A 15,117-nucleotide genomic window follows, 5' to 3' on the forward strand; every position below is an offset into this window, starting at 1 on the left:
TGATTTGTTTTTTTAGGTACAGTTTCACAAGAGCTACTGAAAAACATAACTATTTACCATCTATAAAGTCGCTATACATTTTCGCCTTTAATTAATTTTCACTTACAAAGGCACTACATACTATCTTATCTGTTGTTAAAAAACACGCCATTTTGGGGACCACCCTGGTGGGACGAAATGTTAATGCCGGTCTCAGCCCTTGACCTGGACCTGCACCACTGAAGAGCCTACTGCTCAATCCTATGGGGCGTGTGCAGTCTTCAAGATAATGTGTCTTCCCCACTATCTACACGTATTAACACATTTCCTATACCCTGATAGTGGTTCGATCCCTGACCTCCAAACTAACCTCCTTCATCTGGGCTGGAGGCACCACAAAATGGCTTTTAACTGCACAGAAGTTACCTGTTGATGAGGAGATAGGGGTGTCCAATATTTATGCACACTATCAAGCCACACAATTAGTGCCCATCAATGATTGGTTTGTTGGAGGATGGAATGACCCAGCCTACCACCTAGAGCTTTACTTAGTATGGTTAGAGGGACTACTGGGCCAACAATATGGGGACCGTGTATCTCAGGGGTCACCCTCATGCACCCGATTGGCGATACACTGTTGGAGAGAAGCCTTGCACCTGATTAGGTGGGACTTCAAATTACCTGCGCTGACTCCCCTGTGACAGGGCACATGGCTTCAGAAACTCTCTACCCTAGAGGGATTCCACCAGTGGGACAGAATAGGTATCACATACTTAGGAGATATTTTCAAAGGAAATGACCTAATGTCCTTCCAGGATTTAAAAGAATAGTATGCCTTAGCTAACACACAATTCTTTCATTATCTTAAGATGTGGCATGCTCAGAGGACGCATCTCCCCCCTGACACTCAACTCCCAGAAGAAAGCCCCCTTGAGGCTCAGATATTAACGGGGCATTTGGGAAGAGGTTGTGCCCTTACAGCCAGAGCTGCCGACTTTAGAGCTGGGGAACCATGTGCAAGCCTCAGCATCGGCTCAGCTTCCTGTGATTCTGGGCAAATCACTTAATCTCCCTGTGCCTACCAAAAAATGAATGTGTCCTTGTGTAATGTAACTGGTGCTCATGTAAAGAGCTCCAATACCTTTGGGTTGAGTTCGCGCTATATAAATCTGCAACAAAAAAAAGGATCAATAACCCAGATCTATTGATCCTTGATTATTCACGCCCCTGATGGCTTTGACTCTCTTTGACAAAAGTGGGTGGACTGGATAGGTGAAATAGATGACGATGATTGGAGGGAGGCATGCCTGACCCCCAGGAAGCTGGCAATATCAGCGCGTCTGTATATGCTACAGGTCAATTATTTCCACGCAACCTATATGTCCCCTTCGCATATACAAAAAATCAATTGAGGGGAATGGATCACTTGGAACTACGTTGCCAGGGTTTTTTTTAGTGCTCATTGACACTCATAAAAAACCCTCATATACGCACGTAGATGGTTGGGCGGTGTATCTTTGTTCACCGCCTTTATACGTAGCGTTCTTGCATCATCATCGGGTCTTTTTTTGTCATATGCTATCCACCACCCGGAGGTATCCTGGTTACGTAGTAGTGACCAGAGAAAAAGAAAGTGCTCAAGAAATTGGAAGATTAAAATTCTTTGAATCCTCTCACAGGTAACTTTATTGGGAAAGAAAGATCCAAGAAAAATAAAAAATACAGGTAGATTGGGACCTGGTTATTGGGTCCTACCTACAAATCGGTCGACATGTTTCAGCCCCACTGTGCCCAGCTGGGTCTATGGGGCTTTCCTCGGGACCAAGATAAAAAGTTAAAATTGTACTTACACTATTTGTGCAGCACCTGGAGGTGGTTTTTTCCTCCACTCTGTTACCTCTGAGGCCAATAGTACCTCGAGGTATAATATTACGTTCTTCCTCAGGGGATGAGAGGAAGTTTCTCAGTGTCCGGCAATTAGGAATTACCTTACTTGTGCTGCCCCCGGAAGTGAGCTAGCTTCCGGGGGCTTTTATTTTTCTTGGATCTTCCTTTCCCAATAAAGTTTCCTGTGAGACGATTCAAAGAATTGTAATCTTCCAATTTCTTGAGCACTTTCTTTTTCTCTGGTCACTACTACGTAACCAAGGTTACCTCCGGGTGGAGGATAGCATATGACAAAAAAAGACCCGATGATGATGCAAGAACGCTACGTATAAAGGCGGAGAACCAAGATTCACCGACCAACCATCTACGTGCGTCTATGAGGGTTTTTTATGAGTGTCAATGAGCACTAAAAAAACCCTGGCAACGTAGTTCCAAGTGATCCATACCCCTCAATTGATTTTTTGCACTAAAGCTTGGAAGCTGAATGGATCTCAACTTCTACCTCCCTCCACTTTGATAAATAAAATGTTATAAAAAACCTTTGCCTATACAGCATGTGCTTTCCGATGCCCATCCTGTGTGTGCGCGCTGCTGACTTTCCACTCCTGACCTCCTCCATATGGCATGTAACTGCCCCGTTTTTAGATCCTTTTGGGGTGAGGTGGAGCGGGAGATCTAGCATTACTGGCACTGGTGGAGGAGCTGGGGGGGGGGGCATGTGCTGATCGAATCTTTGTAGGCATGGCCTGCTTAGTGGTTAAAAGAGACATTGCTCGCTTATGGAAACAGCCTACACATCCCTTGATACCAGAGTGGTACACTGGAGTTGACTGGTGTGCACAGCAAGAAAAACCAATTTACGAAGCCCATGGATGTCCTCAAAAGCTTGAGAAAGTGTGGGGGAAATGGTGGGCTTTTCATGGGCTATCTCTATAAGTGGGTTGGCCCCTGTGTGGGTCGTCAAGTGCGTTGTTGCTGATCTGGATGCTCAATTTTTAATATCTGTAATGTATTGCTGGTGCTCGCTATACATAAACGAAATTAAGTTGGTTATTAAAAAAACACAATTTTGAAGTAGGTTAGCTTAAAAAATTATTTGTCTTCCTTTTGTTTTAGATAGTTTTCAAAAGTAATACTGTGCACTAGGCGTCAATTGAAATACAATAGGATTCAACCCTTACTGTCTGTTCCATTGTGTCTCTAAATCTCTATTCATTTATCTATGCTAACTGTAAGATTTCATTCATTTCTGTACTTGGCACAGGTGTTCACAAACACTCGGTTGTTCCTTAAGGAACAGAATTATTGCAAGCACATGGGCATGTTAGATACACTTCACCAACCTTTGTTTTTTACGATGTTTTGCCAATTTCATTCACAAACTCATTGTCCAGAGGTATGATGATATTGTTACTAAAACTGATAATCACTAACAGTCCCATGAAGTGGTGTTGTAAAACACCTCTGCTTTGGAGGGAAGACCAAAACTGATGCACGTGAAATATATTATTAGGTAGCTTGACTCTGGGTGAGTCAGCAGCTAGTGCTATCTGGCATTCAGCTCAAGTTTTGGAGGTCACATTGTTTCACTAAGGTCTATGAAGCTATTGCCCTTGGGGAGGCGACCTGCCTTTCTGACGTGATGGTTTTACCTGTAGACTAATTTGTGCACATAATCTGCCTGGCTGCTTACTCAGGAAGGCAATTTGTAATGGCCATTGGGTAGGGCCCTTAACGTTCGCAGTGACATTGATCAAATGTGCTTTCCTAGCTGCTCTTCATCATTTGACCTCAGGTGGAATGGTATTCTTCTTTGTCTCAGTGCCACTGGTTGTATTGTTTCATCAATAAGAAGCCTAACATAGTTAATCTACAGGCACCGAATGGCATGGTTAGGGATGCAGACATGTTCATCCTCTAATGAGCCAACATACTGCTACATTGAATTCATATGCAATAGGCTGTAGTGTCTCAGTCGTGGCAGAGATGAACAGTGTGCCCAGCTCCTTGTGAGTTCCAGATATGTCGGCTCTTGTTTCAGGTCCACTGTTCGACATGCAAAACACATTGATGTGGGATGGGTGTAGCCTCTTGATATGCAAGTATGTTATGGATGTCTGCTTAAGTTTATCCCTGGTCTCAGTTTTTCGACCCGGATGCTGCCTGCGTAGCTCGAGTACAAACACATGCCTGATGGAAAACTGACCTTGGGCAAATGTACAGACACCTTAATAACAATGAATGTGACTTCCATGCCTTTATTTTAGACTATGCATCTGTAGTTTTTGACCGGCCATTAATATGGTGAATAGTTCTCAATCAATCAAGGAATTTGTAAAGCGCACTACTAACCCGTGAGGGTCTCATGACGCGGGGGGAGGGGTTACTGCTACTGCTCGAACAGCCAGGTCTTGAGTAGCCTCCTGAAGGTTAGTAGGTCTTGGATCTGCCGTAGGAGGATGGGGAGGTTGTTCCAGGTCTTGGCGGCGAGGTAGAAGAACAATCTGCCGCCGGAGGTCACTCTTCGGATGCGGGGGATGGTGGCGAGGGCTCGGTTGGCGGAGCGTAGCTGGCCGTTTGGGGTGTTGAGGTATGCTGGTCCGGTGTCGTGGAGTGCCTTGTGTGCGTGGGTAAGGAGCCTCAAGGTGATCCTCTTGTTGACGGGCAGCCAGTGCAGGTCTCTCGGGTGTGGAGTGATGTGACTGTGTCGAGGGATGTTGAGGATCAGGCGGGCGGAGGCGTTCTGTATGCGTTGCAGTCACTTCAGCAGTTTGGCCGGTGCTCCAGTCAAACATGATGACTCTGTTCGGATTCCCAGGAGAACCACTCCTCTGTTCCATGAGCTGCTGCTAGCACTGTGATTCAGCGTGCTCATATCTGTTTTCTTTTTCACAAGCACTGGAGTTCAGCCCAGCCTTGCTGGGTGATTAATCTTTCTGCCGCGTAGACATGCATGGGTTCGCTTTTCCCATCAAGGGGAGTTTCCTCCCCATGGTAGCCCTGTTCCCCTTCCTTGGGTTTACTAAATCCTCAGGCCTGTTTGGTCTTGCCAGGCTTGTTCTCAGGTTTTTCACCCTATGTTACACCTCACTGACCGTTGTGACAGAGGTCAGGGTGTATGCTGCCGATGCGAGTGGAGACGCAGTGAAGCATCTCTGTCTCGCATCTGAACGACAACTCCCAGCAGCTCAGGAGTCGCACGGCAGAGTGCAAGTGATGACACCTTAACGCAGAAGCATAAAGGAATCAGGTTGGTGTGTCATTTGCTACGTATTTTGTGCTGAGAGAGTCTGTTAATGAGTCAGGTCGAGAAACAAACTTCAATTACCTTCTGAGAGGGCGGTAAGGGTGACGCTGTCACTGGATTCTTTGTTCTGGCAAGGAAGCGAGACATCCTTATTATCGCTAAAAGACTTGGAACTATTGGGCACGATGGAAAGGTGTATGGAAGCCATAAGAGAGATCGCATTTAATGAGGGGGAGAGTTACTCAGAAAATCCAATTGCTCATTATTGAATGCATCACGTATCTATAACATTGACTATCCGAGGTTCAAATCCTTTTGCAAGACATTGTTTGACAAATCATTGGAGTGTTACTTGTTTGGTTACTTTTGCTGTGACATGAATAGCAAGGTCCTGTTGTTCCTTACAAACAATACAAGGGGCATGAATTAATAATGCCTATCCCGAAGGGCATAATTGAGAAGTGTTTATTCTGTCTGCGAAATGCTTTTCTTGTTTTTAGGTTTTGCCTAGCGAAAGCTGCGCTCTGCGCAGCTTTTCGCGCAGGCGAAATCCTGTTGAGAACTGTAGGGTGCTTTGGGTCGGCCCTCGTCATTGATTGGCTGGCTCCGTAAACGGAGCCTTGCCATTGGACGAGGGGCCTGTCCGTCAATGCCGGACCAGACACGGGGGCGTTCCTGACATTCTTTGCCTTTTGCCGACGTCACGCGACGCCGGGAACGCCCCCGAGTCTGGTCCGGCATTGCCGGCACTACTGCGTCTCTTCTCCCCCGTTTCCCGCCCCGTGACTGGCCGGCCGGCCAATCCTAGCGCGGCCGGCCGGAAGTGCCCGCCCCCCGCAGCCCGGGGGAAGAAGGAAGACGGCAAGCAGTATGGCGGCGCCCGCGGGGCTCCCGTGGCCTGGAGGGAACCGCCGCCGTCGACGTTGCCGGTCTCCCATGCCGAAGAGGGAGACCGGAGAAGTGCCAGAGAGATTTTCGACGTTGCCGGTCTCCCATGCCGAAGAGGGAGACCGGAGAAGTGCCGCCGTCGCAAGGTGCAGGTGAGTCGATTTGTTTTTTTGTATTTTTTTTTCCCCTCCTCTCTTCCCCTGAGGCTCCTCCCCCTCGCTAAGGCTCCAGCACCCCTCCACCCCTCCGTGTCCAGCAGCAAAGGAAATGCCACTCGGTCTTCAAGGCGCTGTTGGGCTCCCAGTCAGGGCTGCGGCCGAATAGAGGCATCGGCAGGCGAGCCGCAGCCTCCTTTGTGATCCCTCCCCTTTCTTCTTTCCTTCACCCTCCCATACATGTCTCCTGTCCCTCCACCACACATTATTGTGTATCTTCTGGTCTCCCCTGTGTCTCCCTCCTTTCTTACGCTATTTCACTCCTCTCGTATCCTGCCGTTTTCTGACCTCCGAAACCTCTTTCCACGATCTTTCAGCTTAGGCCTGACCCCACCCCAATTCCTTTGCCCCGCGTTCCTCTTGTTTCCATATTTGTTTTCTTACCCCCAACTTTTCCTTCCTTAAATGCTTCTCCCTCAGACCTCTCCCTCCTTACTTTCTTCAAACCCCTCCACCCCGCCTCCACTCCCCGGCGACGGTGCACCACTATCTCACAGGTGCCCCGCCCCCCTTCTATCACCTTCACACTTCACCTTCGTCCTCTTGCCTCGGACCCCCACCCCACAAGCACTCTGCTCCTCGAGGTATACGGGGGGGGGTCTGTTGTGTCCTTGTGTAATGTAACTGGTGCTTCATGTAAAGCCTCCAAGACCTTCGGTGCGAGTTCGAGTTACATAAAACTGAAAAAACAGCCACAGGGCCGCTGCTGTGGGCATCACCAAAGCACCCCCGTCCTCTCTGCAATCAGAATTCACTGGTGTGTGAAATCTGCGCTACAGAGAACCTTCAAGAGGTGTCAGCTGTGAAGAGGGGTCACAGAGGGAGGGGCATAGGAGTCAATGCAGTGCCAATTTATACCCAAGGTTAATTTATAAGGGAGAGTGAGACCTGTGTCCCACCCCTACTTACTAACACGGTGAATGCCACATTGTGCTATATCTAAGCATGTAAATAAAATAAAGTGTTGCATGCAGCACCTCAAACCCGAAGCATGCCCATGCACATTGTGCCACCCACACTTCCGCCAGGTCAGTGCCCCGCCCTCCTCTCTGTGGTGTCAGACCTCACTCGTGTATGAGGGTGTCCAGCAGGAGTGTGTCAGATTCCCCCAGCTGAGTGTGGAGCACACACAAGACAATAACTCGGACACCTGGTCCCCGAGGGGTGAAGCAAACTCTCCCACATTGTGGGTGGAGCTCTCTCAGCACATATTAATAAGATCAGCAACATGCTTTCTTATAGCGCTTCATACCTTGTTATTATGGTGAGCCAGTGAAGGGAACAAATCCCATCCCTGACCGAGAAGTGTTAAGGGCCAATCGGGCTGCTGCAATATGGGCTATTTGAAGCTAATTAAGGCAGGAGGCATTAATGATGAGGTATAGAGAATTGCAGTAATCCAATTTCGAGGTCACCTGAGTGATGATGACAGATTGGTGCAGTTCCATGAAAGGGTGGCTCTGTGTAGGTGGCTGTGTGTGTGAGGGTGGCTCTGAGTAGGTGGCTCTGTGTGTGCGGGTGGCTCTATGTGAATGACTCTGTGGGTGGCTCTGTGTGTGTATGTGGCTCTGTCTGTGTGGCTCTGTCTGTGTGTGTGTGTGGCTCTGTGTGTGTGTTTGTGCTCTGTGTGTGTGTGTGTGTGCAAATGCAATAGGTCTCGCATTTGTGGGAGATTAAGCTATTGGCATTGTAAATGACAATGCCATTTATTTATCTGTTTTCAAAACCAACACATAAATACAAAATTTGTCATTTACAATGCCAATAGCTCTAACTTTTACAAAGGCGAAACCGTTGCATTGTAAATGCTTGTTTCTTTCTTTAGCAGAGGAATGAGGTTGTGTGTCTTTAATCAATCCCCCCCTGTGATGCAAGATCATTTGGTTCTTGTGGTGGGTACAAGACAAGTGTGTGTGTATATGTTTGTTAGTTTACAATTCTGCACTAACTATATAGTGACGGATGTTTCTTATTCTTAGAGAGCCTTCAGATGATGAAAGATATTCTCAAATTGGAATAATTTACAGAGCACCTTATTTTCCTTTACAGGTATTTATAAACTCATATACTTATTGTGGAATTGTAGAAGTAGTCTAGAGATATTACAGAACATCATATTAATGTTTGGTTGTTTGTGTTTATTGTTTTATAGGTCTCCCTCCTCGCAGTCCCCATCCTTTCCTTCCCTCGCTTAATCACCCCAGCCATCTGTGCTATTACAGCTTCAGAGGGTAGGGAAATTGAGAGGTGAACCCACTTGAGCATCGAACCGATCCTGGGAGTTTGTAATAAAACCTTGACAGAATACGCAGCCAAAGAATGTATTCTCTCCTGATCGGTTCTGAGTTAAAGATGGCCACTTTAGAGGATATGTCAGCCTTGGTTCTACTGCAACATGAATTAACAGCTTCTAGAGCTGAAACAGCAGCAATACAGGACAGAGTAGATAAAATGCAAAAGAACCCTTTTGATGTAAGCTCAGGGAAAGAGTTGGGGTGCTTCCTACCCCTCAGGTATTCTAGCTGGAGCCGCACCACCAGTGTCCGTGGCGATACCTACACCCCATACCTCTTGCGGCCCCAGAACGATTTACAGGAGATGAGAACAAGGTACAAGTGTTTATGACGCAAGTGTTATTACATTTTACTTGTAAACCCAGAGCTTTTCCTACGATTCAGGCCTGTGTAGCATTTTTGATTTCGTATTTAGCAGGAGATGCAGCCCAGTGGGCGGTTCCTTTGGTTGGTTCGTAATGACGATCCCTTGCTATATGATTGGGAGTTGTTCTAAAAAGAGTTTGAGAATGTATTCGATAGACAAGCCTATAATCTGTCAGCAGATAAAGAGTTACTAGAGTTGAAACAGAGAAATAAAGATCTTGTAGTGTATCTAAACACTTTTCAGCATTTGATCGCAGAGACTAGATGGATTGAGGAGAAAAGAGCAGCCTTGTTTCATCAAGGGTTAAGAGAGGAACTCAAAGATGTATTATCACAAGTTGATCCTCAGCCTAGCACATGCACAGATCTTATCAATCTTACTGTGACATTGGATAGCAGAATTACTGAGAGTAGGAATGGATAAAACATTGGACAGGGTATTAAGACACTTCTGGTGGCCCACTGTAAGAATCGATGTTCTGAACTACATAAGAAAATGTGAAACATGTACTAAAGCAAAAACAGATCATCGCAAGGCACAAGGACTTCTAAGACCTTTGCCCACGCCCACAACTCCTTGGAACATGATCTCTTTGGATTTTATTGTGGGGTAACCAAAAGATCAAGGAAACACAGTAATTCTGATAGTGGTATATAGTTTCACAAAAATGGGACATTTCATTGCCTGCAAGGTGGTGCCTACTTCAGGAGAGCTAGCCAACTTACTCCTTCGACATATTGTAAGGTTACATGGTGTGCCCTCCACTATTGTATCGGAAAGAGGTTACCAGTTCACTGCACACTTTTTTAAGGTGTGGTGTAATGCTCTACAAATAAAGTCCGCTAAATCCACCAGTTTCCATCCACAAACCGATGGTCAAACCGAGCATTTGAATCAAACCCTGAAACAATATCTGCGTTGGTATGTGCAGGAAAATTTATGTGCTTGGGTGGACTTATTGTGGGTGGCAAAAACTGCATATAATAGCGCCACCCATCAATCCACCAGATTTGCCCTGTATTACAGCAAATATGGGGTTCATCCTCGTTTTATACCATTGATACATCCAGGAATGGAAAATAACGCCTAAAGTATGTGATCGAGTGAAACACATACAACAAACCATACAGAAAACACAGCAGAATTTACAGAACGCTGTATTATGTTATAAGAGAACAGCAGATGCTCACCGCAGATAACCCTCAGTACAAGGAAGGTGATATTGTATGGTTATCCACAAAGAACATTCGCTTTCGTAGTTACAGTAACTTCAATTCTCGCTATATAGGGTCGTATAAGGTAAGGAAATGCATAAATCCGGTCTCTATTCTCCTCTCTCTGCCTAAATCCCTGTGAATACATCCTGTGTTCAATGTCTCTTTGATGAAGCCCTCTTACACACCAGTAAAAAAGAAGCCTACTCCCCTCTGGGTAGATGGGGAGCCTGAATATGAAGTATCAAAGATACTGGACTCCAAGAGAAGGGATACATCTCTATGGCATTTGATTTCATGGAAAGGTTATAGCGCTGAAGAAAATTCATGGGAACCAGCAAGAAGTATTCATGCTTCTAGATTGATTCGAAATTTCATGTGTAATTTCATGTGTACAAGGTGTGTGTGTGTGTGTGTGTTTTTCCAATTCTGAACCAACTATATAGTGACTGATGTTTCTTATTCTTAGAGAGCCTTCAGATGATGAAAGGTATTCTCATATTGGAATAATTTACAGAGCAGCTAATATTCCCTTTACACGTATTTAGAAACTCATATACCTATTGTGTAATTGTAGAAGTAGTCTAGCGATATTACAGCACGTCATATTAATGTTTGGTTGTTTGTGATTATTGTTTTATAGGTCTCCCTCCCCGCAGTCTCCATCCTTTCCTTCCGTCGCTCAATCACTTCATCCATCTTTGCTTTACAGCTTCAGAGGGTGGGGCGATTGAGAGGTGAACCCACTTGAGCATCGAACCGATCCTGGGAGTTTAAAATAAAACCTTGACACCCTACCCTGTCATAATGAAGACTAGACTAAAAGCCAAATGTACCAGGTGCTGTTGAGTTTGAATGCCCTCTTGAACGTAGTGTACCTACAGGCATTTGCCATATGTACTCACACTACATGCACAAGGATGTTTTTGTTGGGCAACATACACAGACCCGTTTCGAATGGAACGCATGAATTAATTTGCTCGGTGTCAGCAAGGCCTTCAACAGGACACATTTCAGTCTGTACTGACACAATATAATAGGAATGGTCAGTTCATAATTTCTTCGGTCTCGCACCTGAAAAGGAGGGTGCAGGGAATGGCCCCTGCGGACATTGCTCATGGAGCTGTGTTTTTTTTTACAGAGTTTGACCCGAATCGGGTATCAGACCACTTTACATAGCACCAGTTACATTACATGAGGACACATTCATTTTATTTGCTAGGCGCGGGGAGATAAATTGATTTGTCCAGAATCACAGGATGTTCAGCATCATTGCCAAGACTCGAACCCAGTTCCCCAGATTCGAGGTCGACCGCCCTAGCCGTTAGGCCATCTCCTTTCCCCTTGCAAGTTACACAACAGCCTGGTCATCTCTACTGATCACCAGCTGCGTTGCACCTAACATGGCGTCGCCTCATAGATTGTATTTTGTCCTGTGGAACCTTTGCTGTCAGGATTCAAGACCAGTGGTGTAGTTTCCACTCTCCCTGTTTTAGCGCGAGACCATGTTCAGTTATTGGCAGGAGGCGTGCATGGAATTCTGGGAAAACTCTTAAAGGAGTATGCCCCTAAACATAACATTGACATCTGGGAAAAACGTTGCTTTAATGGCAATTATAGCAGCTTTTAAAACTCTGCTTTGAAGTATGCCATCGGCTGTATGGGGATATTACAAGGTCCAGAATCGCAGTGCGATTGCATTGGGCCTAATAAGACACAGACCCATGCAATGCTTGGTGAGAGGCCTCAAGAAGTGTAGAGGCACCAAATTTCAGACAATAGACAGAACATGTAATAAAATGGCCATACAGTGTTGAAAAAAATCCTTGCTTAATATGTACCCCAGGTATAAGATGTATTGGACACTTAAATCACACCAGGTAAGACATAGTAGACTGCAAACAGTCCACAAAACTGAAGGGGAAAGAAACAGTGGAGACACTAGCGTATTATGATGTACATGAAAATGAAAACACTAAGGAGCAGACGATTTAGGAGGTACATTATGCAATCAAAGTGTACATAATGGGGAGAAATCAGGATCATATAGGAAATCCAACAGCATCTCCAGGTGTCAGGGCCCCAAGTAGTCACTTTGGGCTGCAGTCCTGTAAGGACCGCCTGTGCATGCGCTATTAAGAAATCCTCTGTCTGTGTTTACTGCCTTATTCGCAACTCTTTCGAGTTGTTTAGCCTAAGATATGGGATACATCTGTAGGGAATACAGAGCAGAGAGATTTTCAAAACAATATTCTCTGGTGGTGTCAATAGCACTTAGATGACAAGCCAAACAATCCTGAGAGGTCACAGAATCGATAGTACCCAGTCCACCTGCTGGAGTACAATGAAAGCTGATACTCACGGATCGATATGTCTCATTTAGACTCTACAGACCTGGCAGCGGAGAGCTCTTTCTGCGGTTCAGTTGAGACCAACCCGACTTTCTCAGATTGTGAGATGAAACTGATCATGACATTTGGAGCAGGAAAATGACAAGTTGAATACTCTCCAGAGGCCAAAGGATTTCCAACTTGCACGAGGCTGAATTTTCTCACGTTTCATTGACACGTGGTGAAATGGTGCGTTTTCGGTAATGCACTTATGTTCTCTGACACACCGAATGCACTTTTTCATGTATGGCTGCATTGATGCCAACAAAATTTAGGATGCTTAGAAGGGATTTTTGGAGATAAAAAAAACACAAATAGTACATTTATTTTGCCCATTAACTTACATTGGGGTGGAGAACGTTTTAAGTGAAAGAAGGGTAAAGCAGCATTATTTGTTACCACAAAAAATCTGACTTTCCCCCCAAAATATGGAATGTTGGTATGTAAGTCAACACAGAAATATATTCTCATGATGTGCTAGGCTGGACATGAATGTGAAAATCCTCTATTCTCACAATTTTAATAACATGCATGTACCCGGCTGGAGGCTGTAAATACTGTATCCGAAATTACATTATAGGGTAGAAGAATGGTTTAGAATTATAAATTGGTGTGTGAAGTCCGGGAGAGCAATTTACAACAATTCCCTTGTAAATTTGAGAAGGTCATGGTGTAGGTGTCATGCACCCACAGTACAGAATCCATGAAAAATATAATGAAAAGTGGGTTTGGACTATGCTCGAATCCAGGGCTTTGGATAAGTTGATTGTGATATGATAGGGATCTGAGAATTAATGCTACCGTTTCAAAATGTTATGGTCATACACTCGCCTAGGGCCCCCATACAACAGGCTCATGGTCGGCAGAAGTTCTGGTGTACACTGCACTCGCGTGAGCATGCACCCTTTTTTTATCCCCTCGGGCTGTGCCCAGGCTCGGGGTGCATGCAACATTACCTAGGCATCATGTGGCCTGGTGGCTCACTATATCTCCCTTGCTCATTGTAGACTGACCACCTTTCTGCTGTGGTTCCCCAAACATTACATCGGCACCGGTTCTGTTACTCAATCAATGCCAGATCAAAGACTGCAGGGGACACAAGGACAATGCAGACGAAGCAGCTTCCTGTAGATTTTGGGTGTGGCCTGGGCACAATATCCTCCCTAATCCTGCTCCACTTGGCTTTGCAGGATAGTGCTGGGTGTCATAGGTGACGCGGGTGATACGCCAGCCCCAGCCACCTCCCCTATCGCTGTTGCCAGTATGTCCACTCTGCACAGCTGTACTCTTGAGGTCAGCCTTTGCTGTTGCTTGGCCCTCTAATTTTTGTGCTGCATGGTGGTGAGATTTGCGGAGCGCTTAGAGATTGCTGCATCCAGGAGTGTGCATTTGGTGATTTCTCTTAACGCTACCTGTGCCCGGCATAGACGGTACCCTGAGTAGTGTACACTGCTTCCTTGGGCTTTCAGCCTTCAGGGTGTTGCAGGGTGCTCAGCTGAGCATGGCAGCATTCCTTGAAAACTACAGGAGCTCAGTGAAGAGAGATGTATGGGGTCAGCTGGCCTATCCAACCCACAGACCCCATGCCTCAACCAGACAAACCTGCTGAAATACTGGCCAGGCTGCCGCCAGAAGCTAGGAGCTAAGAGTTGCAGCCTTGAACATGATTGCCAAACAAGAATGGGCCCGTAGCAGATTCAAGAGCACTTATTGTTGACGCGGAGGTCCACCACAAGCCCGTCACTCACACAGACCTACTTAGGGTTGAGGGGAACCAGGAGACACAGACTAATAGCAGGAGCCTGGGGGGTCCACGCAGCAGGATGGGTCACCCACCATGAAAGTCAGGAGAATGAAGGACCAAAGTCTTGAAACATTCCCTCAGGGTGACCAATAAAGCAAAGGAGGGTGAGTAGAAGCAGAAGTAGATGCAGAAACCAGGAGTGATACCTAACAAGTGGTCCACCCAATGGGTCTTCTAGGTGCACCCTAAGTATACAAGATAACTCTGACAACAACTTCTGCCCTCCTCCACACCGCTCCTCTACAGTTCTCCTTGGAAGAGCTCGAGACCCTAAACTGGACATCCACTGGAAATGTCAGCTTCGTGGATGCTGCCTGTGAGAGAGACCTGATAATAGAATGAGCAATAGCGGTAACAGAGCTGGAATTTACAAAGCCTGCCAAGGAATACCCGATGGCAAGAGACTCGTATCAGCAGCGGTCCCTGGGAACACAAAGCCCCATTCAAAGAGTGCCCTATAATTTCAATCCTCATTCAAAACCTTTTCTTCCATTTATAGCTAAACAAACCTATCCTCCTGCTTACCTAATATCTTTTTAAAAAAAAAAAATTTTTGTTGGTAATCCTCATATACCATTATTGGAAGTCTTGATGGGAGACTGGTAACCTTCGCGCTATTTGGTCGTCCTGATCCGGCCCTTGTTGTTATGCTTGACCAGAAGCGGGATAGGTGAACCTGATCCCTCAAGTAGCCACTGCTTTCCCATCCATACTCCGTTTCGCAGTTCTACTAGGGCCCCGTGCTACTTTGGAGTCAAGGGAACCGGCAAGGCCCCAGATAAATCATTGGAAAACCAATCAACCGTGTTGCCATACCTCGAGGGCCGCCCAA

The sequence above is a fragment of the Lissotriton helveticus genome, chromosome 2_1 (assembly GCF_964261635.1).
Source record: "Lissotriton helveticus chromosome 2_1, aLisHel1.1, whole genome shotgun sequence".
Lineage (NCBI taxonomy): Eukaryota > Metazoa > Chordata > Amphibia > Caudata > Salamandridae > Lissotriton > Lissotriton helveticus.